Raw genomic sequence first — 22,769 nt, 5'->3', positions numbered from 1 at the left:
TATTAGATTTGCTTTTTTAAGCTGAAGAACATTAATACCAAATTATGAAATGCTTAAAAATTTTCTTGCCTGCTCTTGAATCAGAATTTTTTCTATTGTAATACTTATTTGATTTAAATGAAACTTAGGAAGAAGTATCTATGTTGTAAAAGAAATATTTTGCAGTAATTTTTCTATTATTTCCTTTATTATAAATTTATAAATAGAACGCAATGCCAATTTGTCTCTTATGCCAACGAGCCCCTCTCTACTTATCTTCACTTTACAAAGAGCATTATATTGTGCACATAATTTCAATATGTAAAATATTTTATCAAAATTATCAGTTTCAACTCAAGTTGAACGTGTCGCTAAAAGCCATATAAATAGAATGCATCTATAATTAACAGAAAGACATATTTGATCAACAAGATATTCTGCGGGTATAGTTAACGAAAAAAATTTATTCTCTATAAGAGAATCTTCTCTTTTCTCCGTATGTAGAATAGTCGGTACGTTTCTATTCTGTGGATGTATTACAGACACGAACCTCATTCACTTTCGATTTTATCGACAGATCAGAAAATGTATGTAGTCAAATAGTTCCCAAACCAAAAATGGATATTGGCGGTAGTGTACGGGCAATTTTAATGTCACTAGATTTATAAAGTATCGCAAACTCTCATCTATTTTGACTCGAAATGCGATCATTTCAAATTTATGTATTCATACATACATACTTTATTCAAGAAAATGAAACCATCAAGTATGTAAATCGATGTTTTTTAATTGTAATTAGTTTATTTATATATAATATGTACAAATGCTTAATTTATGCATTCTTTAATTTAATACGGGTTTATGTCTTCATATTATTATTTTATTTCTTAGAAATAACATTGCGTCTTGAGACTTTTTCAGTTTTTTGTTTATGAAGTTACAAAGGCGAGTACAGAATCGGTTTTGCAGTTTAATTTTTAATAAAACATAAAAAATAATTTGCACCTCAACTATAGTGCAGATTAAGTAAGATATTAGAGTATAAATTTTTTCGTTACTCTTTTAAAAAAATATGCTGTGAATGCGGTTTTAGATGACTTTCCTGATTATGAATATTGTAATTACAGTAACTTTCTTAATACTTTAATTATAATTTCAGCATAAAGAAATCTATCTTCGACAGAGTTCATTAAATAGTCTCTCTTGTCATCCAGTTCTTGTAATAATTATTATAATTATAACTTTAAGCATAATAAAAATACATAATTATATTATAATATAATATATAATATATTATATTAATATATGTATTAATTATTAGATATATATATATATATATATATATATATACATAATTATTATTACTATTGTTACTATTATTACTATTATACTACTATTGTTATTATTATAAAAATACTATCCTGTCATAGAGCTCTAGGTATATAAAATTTAATTTAGGCCCATTGTAAAATTTATTTTAAATCTAGAGTTCTAGTCTATCGACTCTTAAGAAGTTCATATCAGCAAAAAATCAAAGAAAATTTATTAAAGAACTTAAAAGATATATTGAATATTTTAGACCGAAAATGTCACGAAGCATGTGAATAAGTTTCTGGACATAGAAAATCTTAAAGTTGGTGTCAAGAGAGTATCTGATTATCCTGCAAATATTTCTGGAAAAATATTTAAATGGATAGATGACAAATATAAAGTTACCGATTATCAATCACTGGATACGTCGAACGATCCAGAGTTTAAGAATATGAATATGGTACTCATAGATGTGGAAGACCTCTTTAGTGTTCATTATCAGACAATAGAAGAGCAAGTGAAGGATTTAAATATTTCAGAGACAAGTCGTGACAATCAAAATTTTGTGTGTGCAAATAAATTCGTTCACTGGTATTTACGATATACAATGGTTAAAAGTTTCAAACCAGCAAATATAATTTTGTTATCGTTTTTTGTCAATTTGTGTTCTTCAGTTTATATTATAAATTAATAAAATTCTTATTATATTTAACTTGAGAACACAATGTTTTAAATACAGGAATATATTAAGTACTTTTATACAGGCCTATTCGTTCTTGAAGTAATTATATGGTACACTGGTACAATAAATTGGAGTGAAATAAGTAAAGTTTGTTTTATTTCAACTTATTGCACCAGAACTTTCTTCGAAGAAGATCCGGCTTTAGACCTTTATTTGTTCTTTATTTCGGCAATACAATAAAATTATTTATTAACTTTGGCAGCCATTATATATATATATATATATATATATATATATATATATATATATATTGTAAAGAAAAGTACTTCATATATTAAAAATAAATGCAGAGATAAATAAAAGAAAAGGCAAAAATAAAATAGTCCTTTAATGTCCGATTTTAATTGTAATTAATTAAGAAATTATTATGAAATAATTAAGAAATTATTAATTTATAAAAGTTTCCTTTAGTGCAAAAAATTTATTTAGTTCTAAAGAAATAGTGCTATTGAGTTTGTTATCTTGCACGTTTATTGTTTATCATTATTAGTTGTTTGCATATGGTTATTACACTGTCCGATAAAAAGTTACTTTTCTTTTTCTCCGAAGTACAATGTACATATCCCGAAAATTTTTTCTTGGTAAACACAATGCTATTGGTAAAATTTGTGTAATCAGAATTTTGGGTAAATTGAGATGAAATGGGTAAAAAATGGAATTTTTTATTGTTTTCAATATCTTTTACAGCAAAACAATCTTATTTTTAAATAAAGTTTATCGGGTCTAAAAGTAATTCAAGAGTTTTCAAATAAATTTTAGGATACGAACATATCATTTATTTTCATTAAGTTATAATTGTTTCCGTAGACATAATTTCAAAATAACTTTTTATTTTATTGTAAAAAATTGTATTTGTATAATTGTATTTGTATAATCACTTGTATATATGAATATTATTGAACACCAAACTCACTTTGATTAAAAATAATTTGCTTCTACTTTATAAATGTTTGTGTTAAAATACTTTTCAGCTCATTTCATTAATATTGTTTGCTATAAAAAATGTTAAAATTACAAAAAAATGTTATTTTTTGTTCATTTTATTCCCACACAAAATCTTGATAAACTATACAAATTCTATCAACAACATTGTGTTCAGCGCAAAAGATCTTTGGAATATGTCATATAATATGTTTCAGAAAGTATTTGAATGCTGAAAAAAGTTTTTATTCTAGAATTTCATGTAGAATAATGTGGAATCTAACACATTTAAAATATAAAATAACAAGTCGTCATAAAAATAACTTTTTTATGAGTTTTTTTATAATCGTTTGAAGCATTCGGAGCAAAATTTGTAATGTATATATATATATATATATATATACATATATGCATTAAATATTTAATTTTTATACTCAACTATTATTAATGATCTACAAATTTATATTATATTTTTTATAATACATAATAGCACTGTTTTTTTTATTTGTTTTGTAAATGTAAATTGCAAGGTAAAATGTGAACAGATTATTATTCACAAGTAATTTCTCGTTAAACTTCAAACTGTTCTAATCTAAAACTTGTAAAGATTTAATTTCTATAACAATTTCCAGACATTTGTTTTTGTAACATTTATATTGTAATATGCAATATTGTTTGTAATTGTAATATTAATTTCAAAATGACAAATGGATGTATCATTCCTAATATCTTCCTCATTATAGACACGACTTTCAACGACTCAGTAACATGTTTGTTGGTATAATATATCCATCGCGGAATGACATGTCTTTCAGTGATCTTATCTCTTTAAAAATATATCAGCTAAAAAATGTTTGTACATAATTATATTTAAACAGTTATACATGACTAATTTATACGTAGTTTGTTTGTAACGGTTATAAATTGTGTACAACCGTTTATGCATAATTATGTATAAAAAATTTTTTATCTGTTATATTTTAAAAGAGATAAGATCACTCAAAAGACACGTCATTCCGCGATGAATATTGTACCAGCAAACGTGTTATTAGTAGACATTGAAGAGCATACCTATATTGAGAAAGATGGCCAAATATTCATTTGTCATATATTTTTGAAATTAATATTACAAATACAAACAATATTGCATATTACAACATAAATATTACAAAAACGGATATTTCGATTTTGCTACAAAAATTGTAATGTTTTAAATTAGAACAGATCTCCAAACTTTAAAGACAGGAAATTATTTGTGAATAATTCACCACACAACATTTTATCTGCAATTATACATTTACAAAAAGAACAGCACTATTATGCCTGATAAAAAGTATAATAATATCAATTTGTAGATTATTAAGAATTATAATTTTTAAATGAAAAATTAAATGTTACATAAAATATATATATGTAAAATATATATTACAAATTTGCTTTGAAAGTGACTACAGAAATGAAAAAGATTAAGTTAGTCTTATTGACTTGTTATTTTATATTTTGAACGCGTTAGATTCTGCAAGAATCATTCTGCAAAAAATTCTAGAACAATAATTTTGTTCATTCAAATACTTTTTGAAATATTATATAATAATACATATTCTAAAGATTTATATATGTATACGGAATATGTCACACATTTAATTTTATAATAAATTACACATAATTATGTAAATTTTTACATAATTTTGTATAGTGATGTTTTGATATATGAAATGTTATTATAAATGAAAAAAATATTTTTTACCGCAGACTTTAAATAGACAAAAAACTAATTAAGTAAAAAATTGCAATTTTCACTTGTATAGCAATAACAAGTAAAAAAAACTTTTTTTATAATTTTTAATAATTTTATAATTAAATAATTTATATTCTTTATATTCTCAAACATTACAAAATTATAGAAACATATTTATGCAAATACCATTATTAATAATAACATACAAAAAGATAATAAGCATGATAGGAATATGTGTGTGATAATGTGCGCTCGCGTGTGTATCTCACGATCAGAGATGTTATAAATAGTTGATTACAAGATAAATGATTCTAATATATACACAAAGCGACAAATATATTCCCGGACACGAACCACATCTCAGCAACCAGTGGCGACATCTGTGCGTTCAAACATGCATTTTAAAGATTGAACATTTTGCTATCATCTGTCAAAGTTTTATTCATTTTGGTTGACATATAACGAAGATATGAGAATTCATGTTAAACAAGATTTTGGTCGAGGTAGAAATTTTAATATGGAACAAAGAGCAGTGATTAAATTTAACGCAAAACTTGGTAAAAGTGCATCAGAAACATTCCGATCGATGCAACAAGTTTACGGCAGTCAATGTCTAGGTCGTACAGCTGTTTTTGAATGGCATAAGCGTTTTTTGGAAGGCAGAGACCCTTGAAGATGACAAAAAATCAGGATGGCCAATTTTGGTTCGAACACTCGAAAAAGTACGTGATTTTGTTGCAAACGATCGCAATGCATCACTAAAAATGATGGAGGAGGCTTTAAATATCAGTACAGAAACGATTCGAACCATATTACATGAAGATTTGGGTAAAACGAAGATTTGTGCGAAGTTTGTTCCACACACATTAAGAAGCGATCAAAAATCAGCGAGAATCAATTATTCCAGAGACATCGTTGCAGCCGCAGAAAATAATCCAAACTTCCTAAAATCAATTGTTACGGGTGATGAAACATGATGCTTTCAATATGATCCAGAAACTAAGCGTCAAAGTGCGGAATGAAAGTAAAAAAATTCACCACAAGCAAAAAAAGTACGAAAAGTTCCATCAAAAATCAAGACAATGCTCATCACATTCTTTGATAGTAAACGTATTATCCACAAAGAGTTTGTTCCAACTGGTCAAAACAATTACTGGTGCATATTATCTCGAAGTTTTAAAGCGATTGATGGGCAGAATTCATCGTATTCGCCCCGAATATCGTGATCCAGAAGATTGATCTTTATTGCATGATAATGCACCGAGTCACACTTTATTGATTGTCCGTCAATGTTTGGCTCGAAATCGTGTCTCTGTGTTAAACCATCCACCGTATTCACCTGATTTGGCCCCCTGCGACTTCTCATTATTCCCAAAATTGAAATTGAAATTGAAAGGACGTTTTTTTGATGACATTATGACCATCCAATCAGCTTCTACACAGGTACTAGAGGCAATTCCGCAAACTGAGCTAGAACATGCATTTGAATCACTATTGAATCGCTGTAACAAGTGTATTGAAGCCAGAGGAGAATATTTTGAATAATATTAGGGGTTTGCATTAAAAGCCGCTGTTTTTTCTTTATATTTGAGCACTTATTTCAATAACAAAATATATGAATACCTCAATCAAAGTATTTTCCCTCGGAAGCTATGACTTTTCAGGCAGAAGTTGAATTCCACGACGAAAGAATAGTCTGTCTTTTGAGTCAATCCATTCAGCAACCCAATTTTCGACTTCGCTATAATTATGGAAGTGTGTATCTTCTAGAGCATGTTGCATCGATCGGAACAGATGATAATCGCTTGGTGCTAAGTCCGGAGAATACGCTGGGTGCGGGAGAACCTCCCATTCGAGATCTATCAGTGTTTGTTTCACGGCTATAGCAACATGCGGCCGAGCGTTATCATGGAGTAAAATCACCTTTCGACGATTTGATGCAATTGATGGTCGTTTTTGCATCAAATTATCATTCAAACGTTCCAATTGTTGTTGATAACGCTCGGTGGTAATTGTTTCATTCGGTTTAAGCAGCTCATAATACACGACACCTTCCATATCCCACCAAATACAGAGCATTGCTTTATGACCGTGGATATTTCGCTTTGGAGTCGATATTGATGGTTGGCCAGGATCAACCCATGATTCTTTGCGTTTTGGGTTGTTGACAAAAATCCATTTTTCATCGCCGGTCACGATACGCCACAAGAAACTCTTCTTGTTATGCTTTGCAAGCAAAGAAATTGAGATGTTTAAACGGTTGGCAATGGCATTTTCGGTCAATTCATGTGGCTGCCATTTTCCTTCTTTCTGAATCTTTCCCATAGCTCGAAAAATAGTTGATTTATCGACTTTCAGTTGTTGAGACAATTCTTTGAGTGTTTGAGCTGGATTTTCTTCCAATAGAGCTTGCAGTTGTTCATCTTCGAATTTTTTCGGTGACCTGTTCGTTGTTTGTCGTGAACGTCACAATCACCACTTTTGAATCGTCGAAATCAGTCTCTACATACTGTTTCCGATGGAGCAGATTCACCATAAATTTCCGCAAGCAATCGATGAGTTTCAGCTGCACTTTTTTTCAAATCAAAATAGTGTAAAAGTACACATCGGAAAAAAAACTTATCACGTTCCATTTTAATTCAGTTATAGAAAAGCACATATGTAAACAAGGATGACGTCTGTTGACTGAATTTTAGTAGGAAATGTTCACATTTAAAAATGATATAAGTAGCAGATGTCTCTGACCATAGCATACGCAGTTACTTCCATCTAAACGTGAACAGTGGCTTTTAATGCAAACCCCTAATAAAACCAAAAAATATGCATATGTTGTTTCAATTATGATTTTCAGGCCCTGTCCGGGAATATTTGTCGCACTGTGTATTAAGCTGCTTTATTCAGTTTTTTTACAATTTTCATAAAGAGAGTTTTGTGTAAAAATCTTCTTTTTTGTAAAAATCAAAGAAAAATTCATGTTGTGCTTATATGTATTGATGAATGTATGGACGGAACGAAAGAAAGTGAAAAGATCTATTACTCAATTTATAATTTTTTTTCAACACTATTGTAGTTATTACGGTTGAACACAGCAGCCATGAACCAAACCGGACAGATCATGAATCTTCTCAGCAATGATGTTATTCGCTTCGATCAATTAACAATGTACCTGAATTACATATGGATCATGCCTTTTATGGTAATCCTTTATTTCGTGAAAATATTCGTGTATCGCGGTAATTAAACAGCACTTTGATCATACTCTTGAAAAAAGTTACTTAAATTTATTAATCTCTTTTGTAGATTTTTGATAAATATAAATTTTAATATTTGTAATATAATTCGTAGAAAACTTATTATCGATTATATATGCATATAAGCTATTTATATGCATTTTACAACTTCGTGAGTTAGTTTAAACTGTAAAGACGTAGGACCTCTTCTTTCATTTGTTTCGAACTTACTCTTAATAATTGTCTGTTCAAGCTGACCAGGCTTTATTTTTATTCGTGCAGATCGCGATCATAGGAACAATAATGTGGCAAAAAGTCGGTATTTCGAGTTTTGTCGGCATCGGGACGTTGTTAATCTTCATCCTCCCAGGATAAGGGACTTTGAGTTTCTTGAATCTCAAACTTAGAATGCGCCACCATGATTGCGCCACTGACTGAAGAGTGCAACTGACGAGCGAACTCATAGCTGGGATACAGATATCCTCAAGAAATTGTTTAATTATTTTATTCTTTAACGATATAGAATAAAGATATAATATTAACATCCAAATATCACTTACAAAAAAATTTTATGGAACAAATGTATGAGATGGTAATTCTCGGTTCAGGTAGTGAAGATGTACGCCTGGGAGAAACCATTCAGCCAGATTGTGTCAGTAATCAGAAAATTGGAGATCAAGCAAATTAAATTCTCTTCTTATGTGCGCGCCACATATTTGGCCATCATAGTCTTCACTAAACGATTGACTGTCTATTTCATCCTGATAACGTTCGTCTTAATGGGAAATAATTTGACTGCCGATGTGACCTATGTCATATACTTTAAATGTTGACATACTTTAATATACTTCATCTAGTCGTTGCGTTGTACTTTCCGCAAGGGCTAATATTGCTGGATGAATCAATAGTGAATAGATTTAATCGATTGGAGGTAAATTATCAGATTATTTTCTAATTTATGATGAACTTAAATCTACAATCATTCTTATATCTTTATTGTCATGTACTTATTGAAGTAAGCTTAATTTTTACAGGATTTTTTGCTGATGGACGAAGTGAACACGAGACGCTTCTCAGAGAACACGCCGCAGTTGCAGTTTAAATTTCAGAAATCAAAGGAAGAATCTAATGCAGAGAATCAAATAGACAGCTACATCTCAAGAAATGGGAGTATCGTTCTGTCCGAACATCAAAGATTATCTGACCTTCCGATATACGTAAAGCTTCAGCGGGTTTCCGCCAAATGGATCAGTGGCCAATTGCCGCCGACTTTATGCAATATCAACTTAACTATCAAGCCAGGTCAATTGTGTGCTGTAGTCGATGTGCAGTAGCCTCTGGCAAATCGTCTATATTACATCTACTACTGAAGGAATTAAATCCCGGCAGGTTCCATAATCCTTACTCGGGACTCCTCGAAGTATAATTTTCCGGGCAATTTATTCACTGGATACTTCACGAACAATCCAAATTTGCGTATCTCCTATGCCAGTCAAGAACCCTGGCTTTTCGGTGATACTGTAAGGGACAATGTATTGTTTGGCTAATCCTACGACAAGGCTAGATACATGCAGATAATTTTCATGGTCCAAAATAATTGTTGTCGATATTGTACAGTGTTTATATATTCCTGCACGTTAGTATCAAGAATTTTTATGTGTAATTAGTGACAATTCTTACAATTAGATCCTTTAAATCTTACGCATTAATTATTAAACATGAATTACGTCTTTGTGACTGAATATAAAAGAAGATATATTTTAGTGTTATGAATTTCTGAATCTTTAATCTATATGTGATTCCATTCAGATAAAAGAAACATGTCTAATATTTCTTAATTTTGAAATTTTTAACATTCTTTAAAGTTTTTTTTTGATTAATTGACAAATATTTCAGGTAGCAAATGTGTGCGCTTTGACGAAGGATTTCCGACAATTTCCGCAGGGAGACATGACAATGGTCAGCGATAGAGATGTATCTCTGTGCGGTGGCCAAAGAGCGCGAATCAATCTCGCGAGGGCGGTTTATAGACAAGCGGATATCTATTTGTTCGACGATCCCTTGAGCGCGGTGGATACTCGTATTGCTAGGCATCTCTATGGGAAGTGCATTACCAAATATCTCCACGGCAAGACGAGGATACTTGTCACACATCAACTGCAATTCCTTAAAAGGGCGGACCACATCGTCGTACTGGATCGAGTAACATAGAATATTCTTTAGTTATCATTATTAAATTAAAAAAATTTTAATTTTAAAAGTTTGTTTTTTAATTTGTTTTAAAAGTAAAGAATTTAGATATAATAATGACAAAAGCAAATTTAATTATTGCTGAATGAATAATTTTTTAATTTTTTCTTATTGTTATGAAAATAGATATTATTTTATTAATAACACATAAAAATTGGATAATTTTATAATTAAAATTAATAAACAATAAGATTTTTTTTAATAAAAAATGATAAGAAACTTTTAAATTTTACATTTAATTTATATGTAATTTACGTATAATTAATTAAAAGATGAAGTTTAAATATCTTTTAAATTAAATATCCTGATTTTGTTTTCCTAAGGGTTCGTGAAAATGCAAGGAAATTATAACGAATTAGTACAATCAAATAAAGATTGAGATGTTGGACAATTTGAATCAAGCGCAGAGAAAAGAGAAGGACATGAGAAGAGCTTCGGAAATGTCTAAGAGAATCACAATAACGAAACGAATATCAAGATTCTCGACTACAAATTCCATCATTGTAAGATGATCGTTATTACAATATAATAAAAAAATATAGAAACTGAAAAAAGAAAATATTTTACATTATATTTGTTTAATAAAAATAGATAACACAAAAACAAATGTAAAATAAAAATAGAAAAACATAAATAAAAATAATAATATAATATATTGTAATTTTAAAAAATATCAATATTTTCGCGCATTAAAGATTTCTAATATATCTTCATTAATTATTATCAATTAATAAAGCGCGGAAGAAGTTTTTAAGATTAAAAAAAGTTAAGTAGTTTTCAAATATCTACAAATTTTCTTAGCATTATTTTCTTCGTTTTTAAATAATTTAAACTAAATTAACTTCATCAGATTACATCTATTGAGAGATAAATTCAAATAATAAGATATTATTTTGTCATCGTGCAGCACTCGGACATTGATGATTCGGATTATGTGGAGAACATTCCAGAAGCTGAGATGACGGTACACGGTCGAGTAGCCGGCAGAGTGTACAAGGAATATCTGCATAACGGTGATAATAATTTCATCCTATTTGTACTGCTGATGATCTTCATTATCAGTCAGGTCGCCACTACCGGGAATTACTGGCTATCATACTGGACTACTTTGGAGGATGTGAATATTGAAAATATTAGTATATGTCAAACAATTTGTGAACATACAATAATAGTTTTCTTGGATTGATCTTCACGTTGAACCCGGACGGCCTGCTGAACACTGTGGATGCCATATATGTATACACATTCTGCATCATCGCCTGCATCGCTACCACGCTGTTCCGCAACTTTCTTTACATGAAGATCTTTATGAATTCGAGTAGTAATCTTCACATCATGTTCTTAAGGGGATGCTGGAGTGTCCTGTTTTATCATTAAATTTTAAAAACGCCTTTCTCGTAACTGAGTTTATGGATTGAAAAATCCTTCTCCACAATTAAAGTATCGACAACAACGCAAGTCGCCAGCTACATTTGAATACGAAAAACGAAAGAAAATTAAAGACTTACAGTTTTGTTATCGGCTTCTGTAATCAACATCACAATATGTATTGCATATAAGAGTTTCAGATCTTGCACGTTCATGAAAAGTAGCTGGCAAATTGCGGAAAACCGAAACGAACAATCCTATGCTTTTAGAAACGCGATAGGAGTTTTAGTATAAGAGAAAGGCGTGTACAAAAATTTCGTTTGTATATTACGAGTGAAATTGACGTGTAGCCATGAAACTGAGCAGTATTTTAGTTCCGCGATATTCCGACAGCGGCGCTGTCATGAAAAGTGCGTCGCTGAACTATAGAAATGATCTGAATTATCGACCTACTCAGGCCCATATCAATCAAAACGTGCACTGGTCAAAGTTTTTTCTTTTGAGAGGAAAAATATTAGGTGTTGGAATTAATTCGTAGCGTTTTTAATGAAAGAATGTTATTTATTTCACATGAGCATTAAAAAATACATTAATGAAAGCTACTTGCCATCACTTGTAAAACGCTACGAATTAATTCCAACATCTAATAATAAAATAAATATGATATTAGTTATTTCAATTTTGTTGAAATAATTTCTTCCTAAACAAGAAACATACCATATTATTTACATATGAATACAAATGAAGATAATTATTTTAATTACACTGTTCTGTCTTTTACATACATTTTATTTAGTAAATTATTGATGCATATATATAAAATAACATATACATATATATATATGTATGTATATGTATGTATGTGTATATATATGTGTATATATATATATATATGCATATATAATAGCATACATACATACGCGTGTGCGTATGTATGCGTGTGCGCGCGCGCGCGTGTGTGTGCGTGTACATATATACAATACATGTTTAAACTTTATTTACTGAATTATTTACACATGCATATATCAAGGTTCGGAATGTGATGTGTTTCGGTTGAGCTTTCTTTCTGCTCGGATGTCGGAACGACAAGCGGCAATCTCGTAACAGACGTAGCATATAAATGAAATTTTCGAATACACTTTGTTCTTATACTAAAGCTCGTAACTCGTTTCTGCAAGCATAGTATTGTTCTTTGAGGTTTTCTGTAAATCGCCAGCTACTTATGCAAGGTCTGAAATTATTGTATACAGCACATTTTTGACTCGGATGTCGAGTCTTAGTAAGAAGCGCCATTCCTCCTATCGGTCGCGCGCAAACGAAGTAGTATTGCTATTCAACTATAGAAATGGATTGAACCATTGTAAATAAATCAGCAATATATTATCAGCCGGAAACGCCATAATAATATACTTTTGTATATATAGAAATATACATCAAGATCGTTGTTTAGAGAAGGAATCATGCGTTCTTGATGTATCGATGATGATGCCAGAATCGATAGAAATCACATTCTTGAATTGCAGAACGAATTATTGAAACAGAAGTACGACAGAGTGAGACAGAGAAAAAACAAAAAAGGATAGAAACTCCGATTGTAATCGGTGAGACTTCGCATGCCGAGCTGGGCTCATCGAACGAAACAGCGAGTCTATCCTTCAGAGTCTCTCTCTCTCTCTCTCTCTCTCTCTCTCTCTCTCTCTCCTCTCCTCTCCTCTCCTCTCCTCTCCTCTCCTCTCCTCTCCTCTCCTCTCCTCTCTTCACCTCTCCTCTCCTCTCCTCTCCTCTCCTCTCCTCTCCTCTCCTCTCCTCTCCTCTCCTCTCCTCTCCTCTCCTCTCCTCTCCTCTCCTCTCCTCTCCTCTCCTCTCCTCCCCCCCCCCATCTCTCTACGGTCGCTTGTTTCTAGCGACCGAAAATGCTTTCTGGAAAATTTCGGCCGCTCAATGTGTATAATTAAGAGGAGAAGGAACATTATAGATAAAATATAAATTTTAATAAATTATGCTAATCCTATATCCCTCCAATTTATGTATAATAGCAAAAATAATTTCAAAACTCGAATTTACGGGATATTTCTATGATTTTCCATGAGCCTTATATACCACGTTCATAGAAAAGATTTGCAAGACCTCGGCGTGGTCTCACGCGTAAGATGCGAGATCTGAATGTTAGAGATCTCATGATCAATTCCTTTTTTCTTTTTTCATAATTTTTTTTTTTAAATAAGTGATTAAAGACATTGTGAACAAACATATATTACAGGCTAAATATATTTTTATTTAATTATTGAAATTATATGTGTATTTCTAAACGTTTTAATTTACCTTTAGAAAAAATCCAAAAAAAAATTATTATATGTTTCTGTAATAATGTAACGTCGATCAGTACTTTCTGTGAAATGTTTTTTTTATAATTATCATCCGAAAGAAAATTCTGATAATCAATCAAATCGCAAAAGTGCGATTAATATAATTATAAGGATGATTAATATAATTATAAGGATGATGTCAATATAATTTTATAATTAACAAATCAAAAAGCCTTTATATGTGCCTTTATATGCAACATACAAATAATTTTTTATTTATCTATTAAAGTGATTCGATATTCTTCCTATAGTTATTGAAATACATATTAAATTTTGGGTCGACTTTTGAGGCATCGCCTTCTTTCCCCCCGCCACCGCCGCTCAATGGTGAGCTGCACCGGATCGCGCGCGAATGTGTATTTCAGGAGCGTTGCACTAAGAAATATGCTCCGTATCTTCTAGCAAATTATCAATCCTTTACTTTCCTTAGTCTTCTGTGATGTCTTCTTTATTCAACATGCCTTCTTTATTCACATTTTGAATAAAGAAGACATCACGGAGTTATTGAAGTTAAATCATTCCAGTTTAAAATTACGCATCTCGTTCTGTATCGACTCTTATTAGTCTTAAATTGATATTATCAGTATTTTATATTAAAAGATATCACATTTTGTGGCACATAAGCGTGGTCAGGAACTCTTTGAAAGAAAACCGAATGTATCAATGTAATGTATAAAAATAATAAAGTAAATATTTTAAAAGTACATAATATTTAGTAAAATGTATATACTTATTAATATGATGTTCAATCACTATTATTAAGAAAATAACAATTATGTAAGAAGGAAAATATTTTTATAATAATTTTCATGCTAAAATGTTGTCATGATAATTTTCATGTTGGAAGGTATGATAGCAGCATGTTTCTTATACTGTGACGCTCCTGAGATGCATGTCCGCACGCGATCCAGCGGTTCAGCCGTCGACTGTTGAGCGGTTGTAAAGAAAAAATAGGCAGCACCTCAGAAATTGGCTCGAAATGTGTAACTAGTTCTGAGCATACTAAAGTACACATATAATTTCTATAATTTTATAAAAATATATTTGGAGTAATATGTTGTCATTAATAACGTTATTTATTTAAAAAAAAATTAAGAAAAAAAGGAAAAAGCAGGATTGAACATAGGATCCTCAACATTCTCATCTCGCACCTAACGCCCGAGACCACGCTGAGTTTTTGCAGACCGCCTCTATGAACGTGGTACATAAAATACACGGAAAATCGTAAACTATATCTCGTTAACTATCACGTTTTGAAATCATTTTTGCTATTATAAATTAATGAGAAAGGTATATGGTTAACTCTTTCACTAATATCATGTGAGACTCGTGGTAAAGAAATCGAGCCAAACATAAACAATATGTTCCAGGCTGTTAATTATGGCACGCGCCATCGTAACTTAAATCGTAGGGCAAAGGATTAACATAATTTAATAAAAATTAAGTATTGTCTAGAATGTCTCTTTCCTCCTTATGATACACGCCAAGCGGTCGAGATCGTCGAGAAAATATTTTCGGTCGCTAGAAACAAGCGACCACAGAGAGGACAGAGATAGACTCATTGTTTTGCTAGACGAGTCCAGTTCGGCGTGTCCGCGCGGAGACTCACCGATTACAATCGGAGCTTCTATCCGTTTTTGTTTTTTCTCTGTCTCGGTCTATCGAAATAACAGAAATTGAAAGAATTTTAAATCAGGAACGCGGTTGCCAGTTCTCCATTTTTTTTTTGACAGACTTCGGTTTCTTGGACTAATATTCAATACTCCAGCAGATGTGAAAATCTCCAATTTTTGTCGAATTAAAATTCTTTCATTTTCTTTTTATTAAATTATATTAATCATATATCTTTCTCATTAACGTAGCAAAAATGCAAATGCAAAAATGATTTCAAAACGTAAACATTGATGAGATATACAATAGCTTACGACTTTCCATACACTATATGTATCGCGTTCGTCGAGGTGATCTGCAAGAACGCGTGGTCTCGGGCGTTGGGTGCAAGATCAGAATATTGGAGATCTTATGTTCGATTCTGCTTTTTCCTTTTTTAATTTTTATTTAATAAATAACATTTTATTTATTAAATTTTATTAATAAACATATTACTCCAAATATACTTTTTATAAAATTTCAAAAATTATATACGTATACTTCAATGTGCTCGAAATTAGTTGCGCATTTCGAGCCGATTTTTGAAATGCTGCCTACTTTTCCTTCGCAATCGCTCGACGCTTGACGGCCGAACCGCTCACGCGTGGACGTGTATCTCAAAAGTGTCATAGTATAAGAAACATGCTGCGACCATACCTTCCAGCAAATTGTCATGAAAATATTTTCCTTCCTACATAATATTGTATTTTCTTAATAATGGTGATTGAACATCATATTAATAACTTAATGCATTTTACTAAATGTAATGTACTTTTAAAATATTACTTTATTATTTTTATGATACATTCAGTTTCAAAGAGTTACTGATCACGTTTTTATGCCACAGAATGTAATATAAAATTTTACTTTACCTCATCATACATCTGGTCATCTATTTGTATTTTTTTTTAGTGGAATAAACCTGGAGAATACATTTAAATGACGTATCAATAATAGAACTTCAAATAAATCAGCCATAAATAAGAAGTCAAACGCTAAAAATTGGCTGTGATTGATCAATTTTTAGCTTCTGACTTCTGATTTGTAATTAATGTGTTATTGTAGAAGGCCCATAATAAAAAGAGATAGAAGTTACTCATACTTAGCTTTTCATGCAGATATAATATAGACACAGTCTATTAGTGAATATTAGAATTATATTTTATGTGCATTATGATGTGTACACACGTTATAAAATATATTTCTAATTCATATTCACATATGTGTGTAGCTGCTTCATCTCTTTTTGTTACGTATTACAAAAAGGTGTACTGATGTCTTCTTTTTTCTACGTTTAATAAAAAGAGATATATTTTTTTATGATCAAATATTAGTGATATATACTTTTATATTTCAATATCAGAATATACAACGAACATAAATCAAAGCTAACGATAATCAAACGCAGATGATCAGACGTAACATCTTAAAAAAAATAATCAAATTACGAATCCTCTGATAAATCCTCATTTTATGTGTGTATATATATATATATACATGCATTATATATATATATATTTTATATATGTATACAATTTTAATATTGCACATTTAAACACAGAGAATGCATAAACAGCTTAGCATTGATAACTTCTATCTGCAACGTATGTATATTCACACATTATAGTACATATATGCAATATTGTACAATATTGCCTATGTGTGTATTATATTTAAGTACATCACTAATATTTTAACATGATTAACTTCTACATATTTTTATTAAACATAGCAAAAAATGGTATAGCTATGTATATTATATGTGTAATATATCTATATATAGCTAATACATATCACATCCTGACCTAAAATGACATTGTACGACAGGAAAAATGCTATTATATAGGCCCATGTGTCAATGTACACTGTCAATACTGAAAATCTATAGTTACGTATTTTCAGTACTCGCAGTGAATATCGAAATACAGTTGTAGTATCACTTTTTCCTATGATTTTTCCTATCATTTAGAGTTTAGGCAAGATGTAACATATATTACTGTCAATTGCACATACATAATGTAACTCTTTTTACTCTGTCTAATAAAAGAGATAGATACTTATAGTACTTATACATTACTAATATGTCGACTATATATCTAATACAGAAAATTGTACATTATACTATGATAATTCTAACATTGTTGTAACATATAACAAAACATTATTAGTGAATATAAATTATAATTATATTTTATATGTATTATAATGTACATATACACAATAATGTACAAAATATAATTTTAATATTGCATATATCATTAATTCACTAACATGTTTATGTCTTCACTAATATGTCAATAATATTTTTTGTGTTATTGTGTATATACACATATATTATAATACACATAAAATGTAATTGTAATTCGTATTCATGAATGTCTTTATATACAACGTTAGAATTACATTTTATATATCATTATACACATTATAATATAAAATTTTAATATTGCAAAAATGGACATAGAGAATATCTGCATGAATATCTATATATATATATATATATATATTATGATATTCATTTATGATAATATATTATCGTAACCTAAAATGGCATTGGATGTAAGAAAAAAGTGCTATTACGATTTCGTATCGATATATCTATTAATTAAAAATCTGTATTTTATATATATTACAGACTTTTAGTACTGGTGATATATATTAGAACACGGCCTACATTGCATGTGTATATAATACAACTAAATATGTATATAATGTAACTAAATTTCTAAGGTCCGATTCTACAAATATAAGATTAACTTCAATTATGTTTATTTTTTTTTCAATTCTAAAATTGGAAAATTTTCCAAAATAAATCTTACATTGTGGGACCGATCCTAATACACGTCCCTGTTAAGATGGTAATGTAGGAAACGGAATAAAAATATCGATAATTAATCAATCGAATTTCCTGCATGATCATATTAACTTCAGAGGGCGTAAGCAGCTTATACATTGGAAATGAAAACCTGTAATATCGACCTTGATCAAGTTCGGCCTTCGCTCCAGCATCCCCTTAAAACTGCTGCAGGCGCGTATGTCTTTCTTCCACAACAATCTTTCCGGTGAGTAATAGTTACAAAATCCGATAGTCGTCTTAACTACTTTATAGAGACTTCATAAAAATTATTTTATGACAATTTTTAAAAATATTTTTCAGGTAATTTTTAAAATATTTCATAATTTTTATATAATCTTAAAATTTTTTAGAAAGATTTTTTAATTTTTAAATGAATTGAGACTTTTTAGAAGTTTTGAGAAAGTTTGTAACTTTTCTAATTTTCTTTGTAGATATTATAGATGTAAATTTTGAAATAGAATTTACAAGATTTGTCATTTTATATTTTTCAAAAAAAACTTAAAAAAATCTGAAAAAATTGATATATTTCTTTTAAAGAAATTCTTAGAAAATATAAGAATTGATAAAATATTATTAGAATCTTTTTGAAGAGTTTTCAAAACGTTAATTCCAGATATAGAAAACAAGTATATTTTTGTCAAATGTGATATTATTAAATTGTATTGATTGCTATCCATAAAAAAGTAAAGCGATGATGTAGATCTTTTTTTGCACATATTCATGATATCAAAAATACAAATTATCGATTAAAATTGATTAATTTTATTTTAAAATATTATATTATATTTATGTAACTTATGTCAATTGTATTAATTGAAAGCCATTCTAATTATAAGCTTGAAATAAGACTCTGTTTAATTTGTTTAGAAAATTTACGAGCATTTTCATTCTAATAAATTATCGAACTTACGTCGATTTTAATTCCTAGACTTGTGATTTCTTTTCTCGATTCTTGCAAAGAGTTAACGATTTTTGTATTCCAGGAAGAATTTTAAACAGATTTTCAAAGGATATGGGCATTATGGATGAATGGCTGCCCAAACTGATGTTGGAGGTAATCCAGGGGTTTTGCGTGCGTAGTATGTGGTATAATGATCATGGAGGGGATAATTAATCAGTGGATGCTGACATTGATAGTCATATTAGTCATCTTGTTTTTCTTCGCTACGAAATTCTATATAAAGATTGGTCAAAACCTTGAAGGCTTAAGTAAGTATATTACAGCAAATAATATGTTATTAGAAAAAAATGCGGTGTATATTACATCCTGAGGTCTAAATTCGTGGACTTCTGCCAAAGAATTCGTATTTTTAAGTTCTTACATTTCTCGGAATTTAATAAATTCTTCAGAAGTTTTTTTGAATATGTTTTTGCGTTTTCAGTGAAGAGTCCCATATTCTCATACGTAAATGCCACTCTGAATGATTTGCCGACAATCAGAAACAGCGGCATTGAAATCGAGAAATTAATGCGAAAACGATTTGATGAGTTGCAAGATCGTCACAGCGGCACGTAGTATCTCTTTTTAACATGCGCTATAGCCTTTGCTATCATTGAGGATTTAATAATATGCCTATTCGTCGCCTGCATTTGCTTTTCTCTAATATCAATGAATGAGACTGGTAAATTATATTATATTTAATTAATTAATAGGTACTTAATTAAGAAGAGTTAAATTTTTTTCTAAAGATTTCATAAAAATGCAAAAGGCTACAACTTAAAAGAATTAATTAATAGAATTAAATAAACTTTATGTTTCAATCCTTATTTCAGCGTGTGATTCTTTTTCTCAACAGACTATTGCAAATTCTCTTTGTTCTTTATACTACAGACAGTGTAACCGGCAGCAAAGCAGGTCTAGCAATATCGCAATCATTAATCCTGATTGTTTGTCTACAATACATCATAAAACAGTTTAGCGAGTCTACTATCATTGATGACCTCCGTGGAAAGGATTCTTCAGTACACGAACCTTCCTAAGGAAGAACCTATTACCTCGGACAATCTACCGCCACCTATATGGCCATCCCAAGGACAATTGATCTTGAAGGATATCAACATGAAATATCATATAGATGATTCACCAGTTTTAAAGGTATAAAATAAACTGTTCATTCTTACAAATTTTACACTTTATTTGTGTTTTATCACGTAATCGGGCTTTACAGAATCTGAACGTATCCATCGAGCCTGGCTGGAAAGTTGGGGTAATTGGACGAACTGGCGCCGGCAAGTCCTCCTTGATCTCGGTACTTTTCTGCTTGTTCAATGAAGATCTAGAAGACGAGATCAAAATCGATGGTCGGGACACAAGCACGGTGAGTCTCAGTGAATTGCACTGCAAAATCTTCATTATACCACAGAAACCTGTGCTCTTTTCCGAGAGTCTACGTTACAATCTGGATTCGTTCAATCAGTACGATGACTTGAAGCTGTGGGAGGTGTTGCGGCAAGTCGAGCTGAATGATGTCACATTGGACCACGATATCTTCTCTGGCGGTCATAACTTCAGCATCGGTCAGAGGCAACTTATATGCTTGGCCAGAGCCATCTTGAAAAACAATCGCTTGCTCGTTCTCGATGAAGCCACAGCCAATATTGATTCGCAGTGAGTCTTTACAATTCTTTAGAATTGTATTTAATATAAATCATTTGGTGAAGACAATAAATTTGTGATTGATTAATTATATATCAATAAATTCTCCATAGCAAATGAAGTCACAGTCATCGCAACAAAGTCATGATGACATGCAAATATTTACTTTGTCACGGGAGTGATATGACAGTAAAGTCATTATACTGTACGAATATCCGCTTTGTTATAGATGTGATATCATTATACAGATTAATTAACAGTTATTTATTTATGACACAAACAGATCAAGATATGATGTGGTGTAGCCTTTGATGATTTTACAGTAATATCACAAGTTATGATGTGATTTTTGAGAATTTATTATAATATGAACGTGACTTTATTTGCTATGAGGTATAGCAATAAATTGCCATATAAATAATTCAAACTTTCTATTATTAAGTTGCTACTTTTTGCGAATAATATAAAGTATTTTCACAGTATGTTATAAGGGTACATCAAGTTAAAGTCGGGTACGATAAACATTCGTTTTATAATAAATTCAAGATTAATAGAAAGCAAATCTTTTCAAATTAAATCAGATTGATAGACATATCCATTAAAATCGTATATATTTTGTACCTATAATTTGCAATGTACGAGAGAGAGAGAGAGAGAAAGAGAGAGAGATATTTCTAAATTTTACATATTTATATAAATTTGCATCCCTCAATTTAAAATTCTATTTCTAGCACGGATACTTTAATTCAGAATACAATAAGGAACAGTTTTAAAGAATGCACCGTTATCACGATTGCACATCGTTTGAATAGTATTATAGATAGCAATCGGATCATCGTGATGGAGAATGATTCTATCGTGATAGGTTTTTCGTTTTAATAATTTAAGGATGAATGAATTAAGAAGAATATTGATTTTGTAAGACAAAATTAAGAGATATAATTTTCTATATAACTGTCTAAAAAGGTTGCTTATAATAATTTTGATAGCATGATCAATTCAATCTCTGAAAGATGTTTAGTATAAAACTTATTCTAAAAAGTGAAATTTCATTCTTTAAGATTGAATATTGAAATATTCTTATTTAAGACCAACTTAATTTTTACTCTTTAAAAAAAAAATTTACTTCAAATTATTCAGAGAGTTTAAAATTGATTTAGCAATATACTTTTTTCTGAAAAATCAATATTATGCATGCAAAGAATAATCAATCTTTTTTTTGGAAAATTTTCTAATATCTTGACGGAAAGTCTTTATATGCATTTGAAAATTAAAATTGTCATGTCAATAGGAATTTGGTTGTCCATATGAGCTGTTACACGACAAACCAAATGATTACTTTTCACAAATGATGGAAAAGACGGACAATCAGATGGCGCAAAGTCTTTTAGAACAGGCAAAGAAGACTTGCGAGAAGAATAATGTTCATTGTGAATTAAACTTGTCGGCGCAAAATACTGAGTGTGACAGCGACTCCACGCTTACAGAACAGATCGCTTTATAGATTTTCTACTTCTAAAAATCTTATACTAAAAATATATATAGTATATATTGTACAATATATAAAGTTATACAACGATAAAACTGATCAACCCGTGCTATTAGAAATTTTATTTTAAAAATTCGTGAATTAAAATATCTATAAAATATATATAATATATAATATATTAAAATATATATCTTAATATATCAAATTAACATCATTTGATTTTTAATAGCGACCCACTTTTTTATTTTAAACACCAAGTTACAAAATAATAA

At 30.1% G+C, this 22,769-nt stretch overlaps 1 long non-coding RNA gene and 1 pseudogene across 2 annotated transcripts in view; one reads left to right on the top strand and one right to left on the bottom strand.

The window, feature by feature from the left end:
- Positions 1-17,593, bottom strand: part of LOC147908421 (uncharacterized) — a 39,852-nt gene extending 22,259 nt beyond the window's left edge. Inside the window, exon 1 of the long non-coding RNA XR_015546405.1 lies at positions 17,113-17,593. This is a non-coding gene — a long non-coding RNA (uncharacterized LOC147908421). The remainder of the gene's footprint in view (positions 1-17,112) is intronic.
- On the top strand, positions 7,136-22,632 carry LOC105143823 (ATP-binding cassette sub-family C member 4-like; annotated as a pseudogene). Its single transcript, XR_015546402.1, has 14 exons — positions 7,136-7,887; positions 8,204-8,414; positions 8,534-8,852; positions 8,956-9,507; positions 9,818-10,122; positions 10,493-10,674; positions 11,079-11,508; positions 18,562-18,617; positions 19,396-19,621; positions 19,795-20,034; positions 20,244-20,507; positions 20,581-21,020; positions 21,740-21,866; positions 22,300-22,632. The product of XR_015546402.1 is annotated as an ATP-binding cassette sub-family C member 4-like (transcript).
- The last annotated feature ends 137 nt before the right edge of the window (positions 22,633-22,769 follow it).

The sequence above is a fragment of the Acromyrmex echinatior genome, chromosome 10 (assembly GCF_024713525.1).
Source record: "Acromyrmex echinatior isolate Ae372 chromosome 10, ASM2471352v2, whole genome shotgun sequence".
NCBI classification, from domain to species: domain Eukaryota; kingdom Metazoa; phylum Arthropoda; class Insecta; order Hymenoptera; family Formicidae; genus Acromyrmex; species Acromyrmex echinatior.
Note: the sequence above shows the minus strand (reverse complement) of the source record. Positions and strands in the feature narration are given on the sequence as shown.